Here is a 9975-nt window from a genome sequence, read left to right on the forward strand (position 1 = left end):
CAAAAGTCTGGTATAACACCACTGAAACTCTTGTGTGGTATATACCTATCTTTTTGACCATTGAAAACGTGTGAAATTGATCGTTGTTCTTCTGGAACAAATATTAGAGTAGCGTGTACGTACTGCGCTACTTCAAGACATCAAGGGTAGAATACAACTATCTTTAAGTCAAAATGTTAGTATCTGTAGAATTTGCTTTCTAACTAGCTGTACTTTAATTACTCATACCTGTTAAACTTACAGGGCAATTCAAAAAGAACTCACATTATTATTAAATCTTACATTAATTTCAAAGTGGACTTAAACTGCGCTACTTTAAGATATCAAGGGTAGAATACAGCTAGCTTTAAGACAAAATTGTAGTATCTCTAGAATTTGCTCTCTAACAAGCTGTACTTTAATTACCTATACCTGTTAAACTTACGGGGAAATTCAAAAAGAACTCACATCATTATTAAATCTTATATTAATTTCAAAGTGGACTTAAGGCAGTCACCATTTCAGACCCCGACTCAGGTATATAGCATACCATTACTGAATATAAACTTATTTTAGCTGATTGAAATTTAGAACTCCACCATAAACTGAATAATTTATCATGAGTGTGAGTCATAGTCATTTATTAGTACGGTTACTAATGAAACATAAACTTTATTGCTCTTATTTTCTTATGTTTATTACGACAGGTCCTGAATATTAAACTAATAAATTAGAGTAACCTGGTGTTAAAATGTAGTTTGTATTATAAGCGTTTATGTTTTGTAAGTAACTTTTGTTTCATAAGTTAGGATAATAGTAACATGGTACTATTGCAACTATAACAGCTTTCAAAGTAATGATTTTTCGCCAGGCAGTATTTAAATTAGTATGATAACGTTATACTGAGATTTAGTCTACTATACCCATTGCTTTTTTCAGTGCTCCATAATTGCCTTCAACAGTGCTCCTAATATTTCATTAAAAGGTTATTCATGGGAGAAGCTTGAGAATCCGGGCAAAATCTTTCGTTATTTTTAACGTAAGAAATATGTTCTAACCCTGTGTTTATATTTTCTTCACTTTCTCCAGGACGAGATTGTAATTTTTCCTAGCAGATGACAATTATTAAATTCCATTATAATCCGTTTTGTGTGAGAAATCACTTCCTCCATATAAAGATTGTTTGTTCCTGGTCGTATTATGCAAATACTCTTTACCCTCACCAATTACATCATTTACCTCCCACTCAATCTGCACTACGGAATAACAGCCCTTCACCCACAGTCCCGTATCAGTCGCAGAATGGGGACACAAATATCCACCGGTTACATGCACCATATACATAACCTTTTGTGAGTTTCTGTCCGCTATTACGAGACCAATATTACGACTGTTATTAGCTTGCGTTACTACATGTCATTAATACGTATACTAAAAATTCAAATTGACTATCACATTTATTTACTGATATCAATCAGCATTAGTGGCGCTGTTCTTAACATTACATTTAATTCCATTTACATTTACTTTTAATTATTTTAAGCTTATTTACATTTAATTCAGGTGGAACATAGCCAAAAAGTAATTTTTATTTTAAATTTACTTATCTATTATTTTTACTCAGAATTAAAATTAATTGTATTAGTTGTTAGAGTAGGACTTTTATTTCTATATGACGCTTGCAATACAATTATTGTTAATTGTTTCCTGCAATAAAGAATATTATTATTATTATTATTATTCCTTCTCATAGATGGTCCTAAAGCTGTGCAACGAGATTTTTTAATTTTTAATACGGGTGTTTCGCCCCACCCTTTTTCGTGTATTTACCACTCATTGAACATTTGGTTGTCGCAGATTCAAATCTCGTTGGGGTGGATGTACAATTTAACGAATTATAGAGATATCTTTGGTATTTTTAATTTTCATTAATCGCCTATTTTTTAATTTTAATTACAAGAAAATAATACATTTGGTAATAAATTTAAATTAAAAGAAAAATTTGTTTTAAAATTATTTTAGAACTATCATTTACCCACGATTTCACCCGCAATTTCTCTGCATTTGCATTTCATTTAATATTCCATGTATTTGATTGAATGCTTCAGAATAACAACTGTGTACATACTTCCAGATATAAAACTATTTAATTAACGAGGAAACATCAGAAACATGAACGCAGTTTTTTTTTGCCAAAATGTATAATAACGTTATTCTCTAAAATTCGCAAATTGACTGGAATTGTGCAGCAAATAAAAGAGACTGCAGAGGTCTGTAACACATGTCACCCCACCCCACATCCCTCTTCCGTCATAAACACTGTTGCTATGTTAAAGACACATTGACAGGCGTAGTAGGCTAGGCTTTACACACGAAAATCTACGCTTACACTCATGTCATCGAGGTCCTGCTAGTCACGTGACCGGTGACGTCACCTACATCTCACCGTGCACTGACAGCTTCAAACACAGGTTCTAAAGGGCTTTCTCTGTTTTTCACTGTAATAAGTGAAGGAAATCTCCACTCGAACCGGAAGTACTCATACACGTATAAAACCTACAGAATTGCGTGTGAAGCCGCGGGTAACTGCAAGTGTAGTTACAAATCAAAACACCAAGCACTAAATGCAATTTTGAATGGCATAGGATCATTGAATGTCATTACGTCCATATTTCATTCCATAGTGTTATATTATAAATGCTAATTAACTACATTCCATTTTGCTCGGCATTGGTATACGAGCATAGTGGTATATAGAAATTGCGAGTTTCGACTAATTACTACATATTACCTAAGTAATGCTAAGAAAAATTTCTCTACGAACGTATTTAGCTAAGGCTGGATTGGCTGTTGGATTCGTTAAAAATATAAGATAAAATAGAAATTTACCTTTCAAATATCTAGTGCCTCGGTAGTTCCACGTGATGCTTATGTCACGCACCATAAGCATCACAATACATGTCACCCCATCTGTATCATAGGGGTAACTTTATATGCCTTCGGAAACATGAAATATAGCCCAGCGCGATTGAATAAGTTGGTAAAATGTGGTTTTCGTACAGTCACCAACAAACCACCAACAAAGAGGTAAGCGATTACCTCTTTGTTGTTAGGAAACATTTCGGTGTTCATGTTAAGGTCCCCAATAACTTTCCTGGATCTGGATTAGAATGCAGAGATTGTGATTTTTGTACTTTATTTCAGGGCCTTTAGGTGATATTTTTAGATAGCTTGTTTAACATGACAGGGAGAAACATGATATAGAGCCTTTGTTAACTAATACTATTCACATAAAACAGACATTTTTCCCCGAATATGTTTTCCCCGAACTCTTTTTAAAATCAACCGTAACTCCAAAAGTATTAGAACACACAATGTTAAAATATTTTTCTTATAGGTATAAAGTATTCCAACAAAGAGTTACTTGTAGCTCCTTAAAGTCTCTTAGTTTCGTGAAATTATGAGTACATAGTGTTAACTTTACCTAAATTATATCAAAATACATAACTATAAACTTTAGGTAAAGTTAACATTATAAACTCATAATTTCTGTATGATGCTCAGTCAAATTTCATCATTGGGCATGCACCACTATTGAAAAATGTATCGCTCTTTGTATAAAAATGAAGTTTATGCAAAATGTCATGTGTATAAGTCAGTTCGTTTCTGAGATAGCGTTCGGACAGGTTAAACAGATTGTAGGTCTATGCTATAATACTGTCGGAACAATTTCTTACCTACTTCTTAAGGGGCGGACATTAGGTCGACGGTCACGGCCTGGGACTCACTGCCCGACTCACCGGTTTCTTTTGACGAGGGTTTAACTTACACTGCAGTACTTGAACGCGTGTTTCCAGATCTAAACAGAGCTGCGTAATAAAATAACCGTCTTTCTTTCAGTACATTACTGTAGGCATATATCATTCGTAAATATTAGTAAACTACCTAATAGTAAAATTCAAAATAGGAGTTTGTAATATGATAGCATTATTAGTTTAAATGATTTGTGACAAACTGCTTTATTTTGGACTTTTAGGTCGTGCATATGTTTAAAATAAGAAAATATATTGGTTCGTACAATTAACCATTTCCAGTAATTTGTTACAGTTGTAAATGTGACATATATTGGACATGAAACAGAAGTTTGTTGAATTATTGGCAGTTAACATGTAAGATTTCTAGTATACTACCAGTATTATACCAACGACAGAACAAAGTAGAAGCAGAATGTTACTTCTACTCTACTAAAAATATGCATTAAATATTTATATGTTATTTTATATGTTATAACGAACAATTTGATGCTCTTCACAAACAGCATACGAATTTAATCATTAGTATGATTATGTATTACTTAGATAGTAATAAACTGCTGTTTTCAGTTTGTTTCAAAAGGTAATCATAATTCATTAATATTCCAATATCTGAGAATTGTCTGGGAGCGTCTTTGATCAATAAAATTTTCCATTTTACTTTTCTAAGTAACCTACCTGTTTTATCCAACTGTGTTTACCACTCCTGAAATCATTATGAAATTTTAGTGCTTAAACATGAACCTGGAGATATAGATTTTGTGACGCAATACATTTATACATTAATCAAATTAAAAAGTAATTATGGAACATAAATTTGTGTTTGTAACTTTTACTCATGCAATAACCATTGTATTCCTATTATTTTTTTCATAATCAAATCCTAACTGCTGGTACAATATCTGCTGTAATATAAAATTTATAGTTCATGATTTCACCGAATTGGAAATTATTTTCACTTAAAAACATGCTTGACTCTGATGTGAATACATTAAAAGTACAATAATTTATCAAACACATGTATGCATGCAGTCATATATTTTTCAAGTGAGTAAATATTACAACTACGTTAGTGAAACATTTTATGATTTATCGTGCCAATATTTGTTTTCAATAACAACAGTTGTCTAACTAATTCGTCTATTTATTGTAAATTGTATCGTGAAGGATTGTCCGTTGGTAAATAAATAAATAAATACGATGTGAGTTCTTGTCTACAATAATACTAATATTAAAATCAAGACATTTTTTTCTATTTTTATTTCGTTTTGTTGTCATTTTACTGCTATAAATGTCCATAGCTAATATGTAACACCACGCAATTTTGTATTTTCTGTTCTTAAGACCGTTGACACAGACGCATTTTCGTGTGTTCATTTGCTCGGATTTTGGTTTAAGTAAACTGTTGTTAATATTTACTTCCTTAGCAATACGAAGTCAAAGTGCAATGAAAGTATCACTAGAGAAAAAACTGTTCAGGTAGAAACACTAATGTAAAACCAGGTCAGTATTGGAAACAAGGATCGGTAGTCCACGGGACTGTCCCTCGCAGTGAAAATGTGATGACGTCAGTAACCACGACAAAATTAAGCGTGGACCTACAGTCCCACCTATAAATAGGTGAAGTGGTAGTTCCATTGTCCCATCATGTACGTAATCGGGTGCACTACGATGTGATAGACATGATCTCTAAACACGGTGGAACAACCGAGTTTTCTACGCACAACGCAGCTATGTTAGGAATGGTAATTCTATTGAATTTTTATATACTCCTAGAGCACTATCGGTATGTTAAACCTATGTGCGTGTTGAGCAATTCAATTATTTCAAAACCGTTTTTATAATTCTATGGATAATTTTAGAAAATATTTATAAAAGCATTCTTTTTAAATATTAACCCTCAAGTTGGCAGTGCCTGACGGAAGTCGTTTGTGGCCAAAAAGGCCTTGTATTGCAAATGGCCTATATTTGTAACTGACTGAATCAACTTACGTCAAAAATGAACATAACAAAAATGCTATAAGCCCAATAATTGGCAGTTTAAAGTTCATTCAGAATTGTTAGTCACTCAAAAACTTAATCTTAAGATGTAAAACTCCAAAATTGTGTATAATGTATGAAGTAAACGAGTGAAGTAAATCTAAATTATTACATTTTCCCTGTTTCATTTATTTTTTTTAAATAACAAATAATTATTGAGTTTTATTCATGGGAAATTGGAATGATCAAAGTTGTTTGAGTAAACATCACAATTTTCTCCGTGAGATAAATGAGTAGTCTCCAACTTTATGTTTCTGAATGTGGTCTGCTCATCACATGTAATCCAGCTCATGCATATGCAGAAAGAGTGCAAGGCCCTTTATTTTAACGTTAAAATCTCATCCGTATCATATTTAAGGTTCCTTTCCTCTGTTTTGCGCCGGATCCCCTCAGTTCATGAATTAAAGGCTGATGTGTTTAAGGATGGAAGTCATAGGAGGATAAAAAATAGCACGAAAGTCATGTGTTTTCAGCCTGAAGAATATCAATTTGTTTTTTCTTGAGTACAAGTTTTACTGAATCATTTAATTAGAAATATATACATTGTAAAAATAAAACGTTCCATCTTTATGACATATTGACAAATTGTTTTTACTAAGTTTTGAAAATTAACTTCGCGGCTGTTGATTTAAGTATACTCTAAGTTTGCTCTATGGTTTGAGATTCATAAATCTCACAGTCCCGGCAGTGACAAGTATCTAGTGGTAAAATGCAGTGGTGATTTCAAAAATTAAATTGAAGTAGAACCCGGTATATTTATTTAGTTATTAAAGAAAGTTATTTTTTTTATCCTCTTTCCTTTTATTGTTCGAAGAACTATATCTCTAATTTAAAATTGGGAGCTTCAAGGTCGTGGCATATAAAACTCAATGTTTTATTATATTTTATTACCGATCTATTTGTTATATTTATAAGTGCATTAATACCTCTTCCCTATCAAATTAAAGAAGTATGGTTTATCCGATGGTAGTGTTAATTGGGTCGAATCTTACCTTACTGGACTTCAGCAATGTGTGAAGGAGGGGAATAAATTATCTGACTGGAAACTTGTTACACGGGGGTCCCACAAGGATCTGTACTTGGGCCTCTCTTATTCTCATTTTGTATAAGCAATGTCACTTCAATTACAACACATTCAAATTTTCATTTTTATGCTGGTGATTTGCAAATATACGTTCACTGTTTTCCAAACGAACTAGGTACTTTTGTGTCACCACTCAACTTGGATATTAATACCATTTACTATTGGGCAATACAAGGACTGAAACTAAATGAAAGCAAAACGCAAGCAATGATAGTTGTTAACTCTAGAATGATAAACCGAATTAATCTTGATACCACACCGGAACTTAAACTGTTGTGAACTAAATTACCAAAACAAACTGACAAATCTCGGACTCACTATAACAGAAATCTCAAATGGACTGACCAAGTTACGATAACGTGCAGAATAGTCTTTGCTGGCATCCACGGTTTGAAGCGGTTTGCCTTGTACTTGCCATTCAATGTTAAGGTGATACTCATTAAGACTCTTATATTACCACACTTCGACTACTGCGATGTAGCGATGAATGACATGACCGTTGAGCAATCGGACAGACTCCAGCGTGCTCAGAACTATTGTATTAAATTTATTTTTAATCTCAGGCGTCATGAGCGCGTTACGTAATATTTTCAACCATCAACTACGTAAATTCCACATTCTTTATATTCTACATTTAATTATCAAAACCAAAAATCCTGTTTATCTGTCCGATTATTTCAACTTTATCTCTGATATTAGTGAACGATCTATGAGAAGGGGAGCCACATTACTACCAATTCCAATTCATCGTTCAACCATTTTTAATAACCTTTACTGTTCAGGCTTGTCGCCTTTGGAACGCTCTCCCCGATGATATCAGATGTATTAGGGACCGTGTTCGTTTCGGGGCGAGGGTTAAGGGCTTGCTGCTATGGGCCTGTGGGGTGGACGGGCGGTGCTGCTTATTGCGGTCATGTGGTCAGCCGGTGTTTTAGTGATTGTTTCTTGCTTCTTTCTCTTCATTTTGAATTATTGTATTTATCATAAAATGTATAATATTTGTCTTTTGTATTTTAAAGTATTCATTTAAATATATAGATTTTTACATTAAGATCATTTAATTTTGTATAGTGCGGCCCTAATTTTGTGCGGCCCTAACTCCGCCTCTTTAATAAAAGAATTAATTTTTCATTTATTCCGTACATTTAGTTTTTTTAGATAGGCACATTTTTTTCATCCGGACGCTGATTGGCTCTTATTTATTTCATTTTAGTTTTAAAATCTACCATTGTCTTTTGAGCTACTAATAAAACTTTGTACATGTAATTTTTTAAGTTTGGTCAACCTGTCAAACATGAACGTCTATTTTTATAGTCTAAATCCCCTTAGATCGACATATTTTGGGCACTTTCAGTATTTCCAATCTAATGACCAATAAAATGTTTCAAACATTTCTTGCCCCTTAAATAACTTTACACAGGTCACAATACATTTCTCCTTTTATCATAAAGCAATCAATACGACCGTCTCTTCCACTGTTATTGTCACGGTTCTCATTTAATTTCCTCAATAACGCGGACAGCATCATTAAATTGTCAAACTTTATATTATGTTCAGCTGAAAGCACTGTAAGTGGTCCTCTACCACAGCTCGAGGAGTCTTGTCTAATTGCATCACTAGATCTGAACTGATGGGACAAGACAATAATATCTCCTGTTTTCGACAGGTACCCGCATTGTCCAGTGTTGGGTAATAGTTCAACTGCGAGGCGGGTGTTATATCATCGCTCTAATCTATATTAATCTATAATCCAGCACTAACGTCTACTTTAATTGGTCTTTTACTACACCGAGTTTTTCCACAGAGTAGTTTTGGAAAATGATTCTAGCTGACGAACAGCTTTTGTGAGAGGGATCCAATGGTGATTTCTTAAAAATATTTTTTTTAATTATGTTTTAAGTTTTGAAATTTATATTGCTACTTTGTGTCCATATTTCCCAAATGTTTTTATTATTTTTTAAATATTGTACATTACGCAAAAACTATGTAAAAATACTAAAAACGTTAATTTACTCAAGAATAAACTTTTTATGTTTACAATTCAACAAACTGCAGATATTATTGGACCAAATACATGACCCTACTTGGCAGATATTTTATTGAAGAGGAAACTGCATTGTTGATACCTACTATTTTCTAATTAACTTAATTTCCCTGCAATTAGCAAGTGTATAAATAAGATTTCAAATTAATAAATAATTTGTATTCGCCTTATCAGCTTGCAGCTAAAATGGAATATTTTAATAGCAGAAAGATATATATATATATATATATATATATATATATATATATATATATATATATTACCAAAGTTTTGTTACCCTTTTTTCCAATCCCATTGTGGATGAAGAAATTATTTTATATACAAACTTACGACTGAGAAATTTACATAGGTCAAAACGTGTCTACTGCCTATATTTTAATTCCACTTCCGGTCTAATGTACTTTCAATGTTACATTTTAGTTTACCTTATTGTCTTGGTTACGAATGTACATATAGGTTTCGGAAACAAAGGAATAAAAACATTTATGTACGATCTACAGTAAGTCACCAATATATCATACTTGTATATTTATATACATATATTTGGGTATATTTAATTTCAAACGTTTTGTGAAGATTCACTTTTAATATTTTTTTTTAATCATTTTACACTTAATTTTCACTAAACATTAACATATAAGATAGACATAGAATTTAAACCTATAAAACGAAACCAATAATGTACGTTGAAACAAACTCTATCAATAAATAGCATTGAAATGTACATATATAAAAGATAATTGTTTTTAACTAATACAACGTCCTTGCTGTTTACAATAATTCAAAATGTTAAAAATTAAAAAGTATTTTAAAATTAGTTTGAACACCAAAGACTAACTTCAAAGAAGTCTAATATACAGTTATGTTTAAGGAACATGCAAATACTTAAAAGAAAGTGTGTTCAATAATATCTTTAAAAATCACAGATGTCGCATACAGTCGTGTTACATACATCAAGCAGTATCCTAAAAATATATCCTGTTATATCAAACATACAAAATTAAAAAAATAATCCT

This window comes from Homalodisca vitripennis, chromosome 2 (genome assembly GCF_021130785.1).
Source record: "Homalodisca vitripennis isolate AUS2020 chromosome 2, UT_GWSS_2.1, whole genome shotgun sequence".
NCBI classification, from domain to species: domain Eukaryota; kingdom Metazoa; phylum Arthropoda; class Insecta; order Hemiptera; family Cicadellidae; genus Homalodisca; species Homalodisca vitripennis.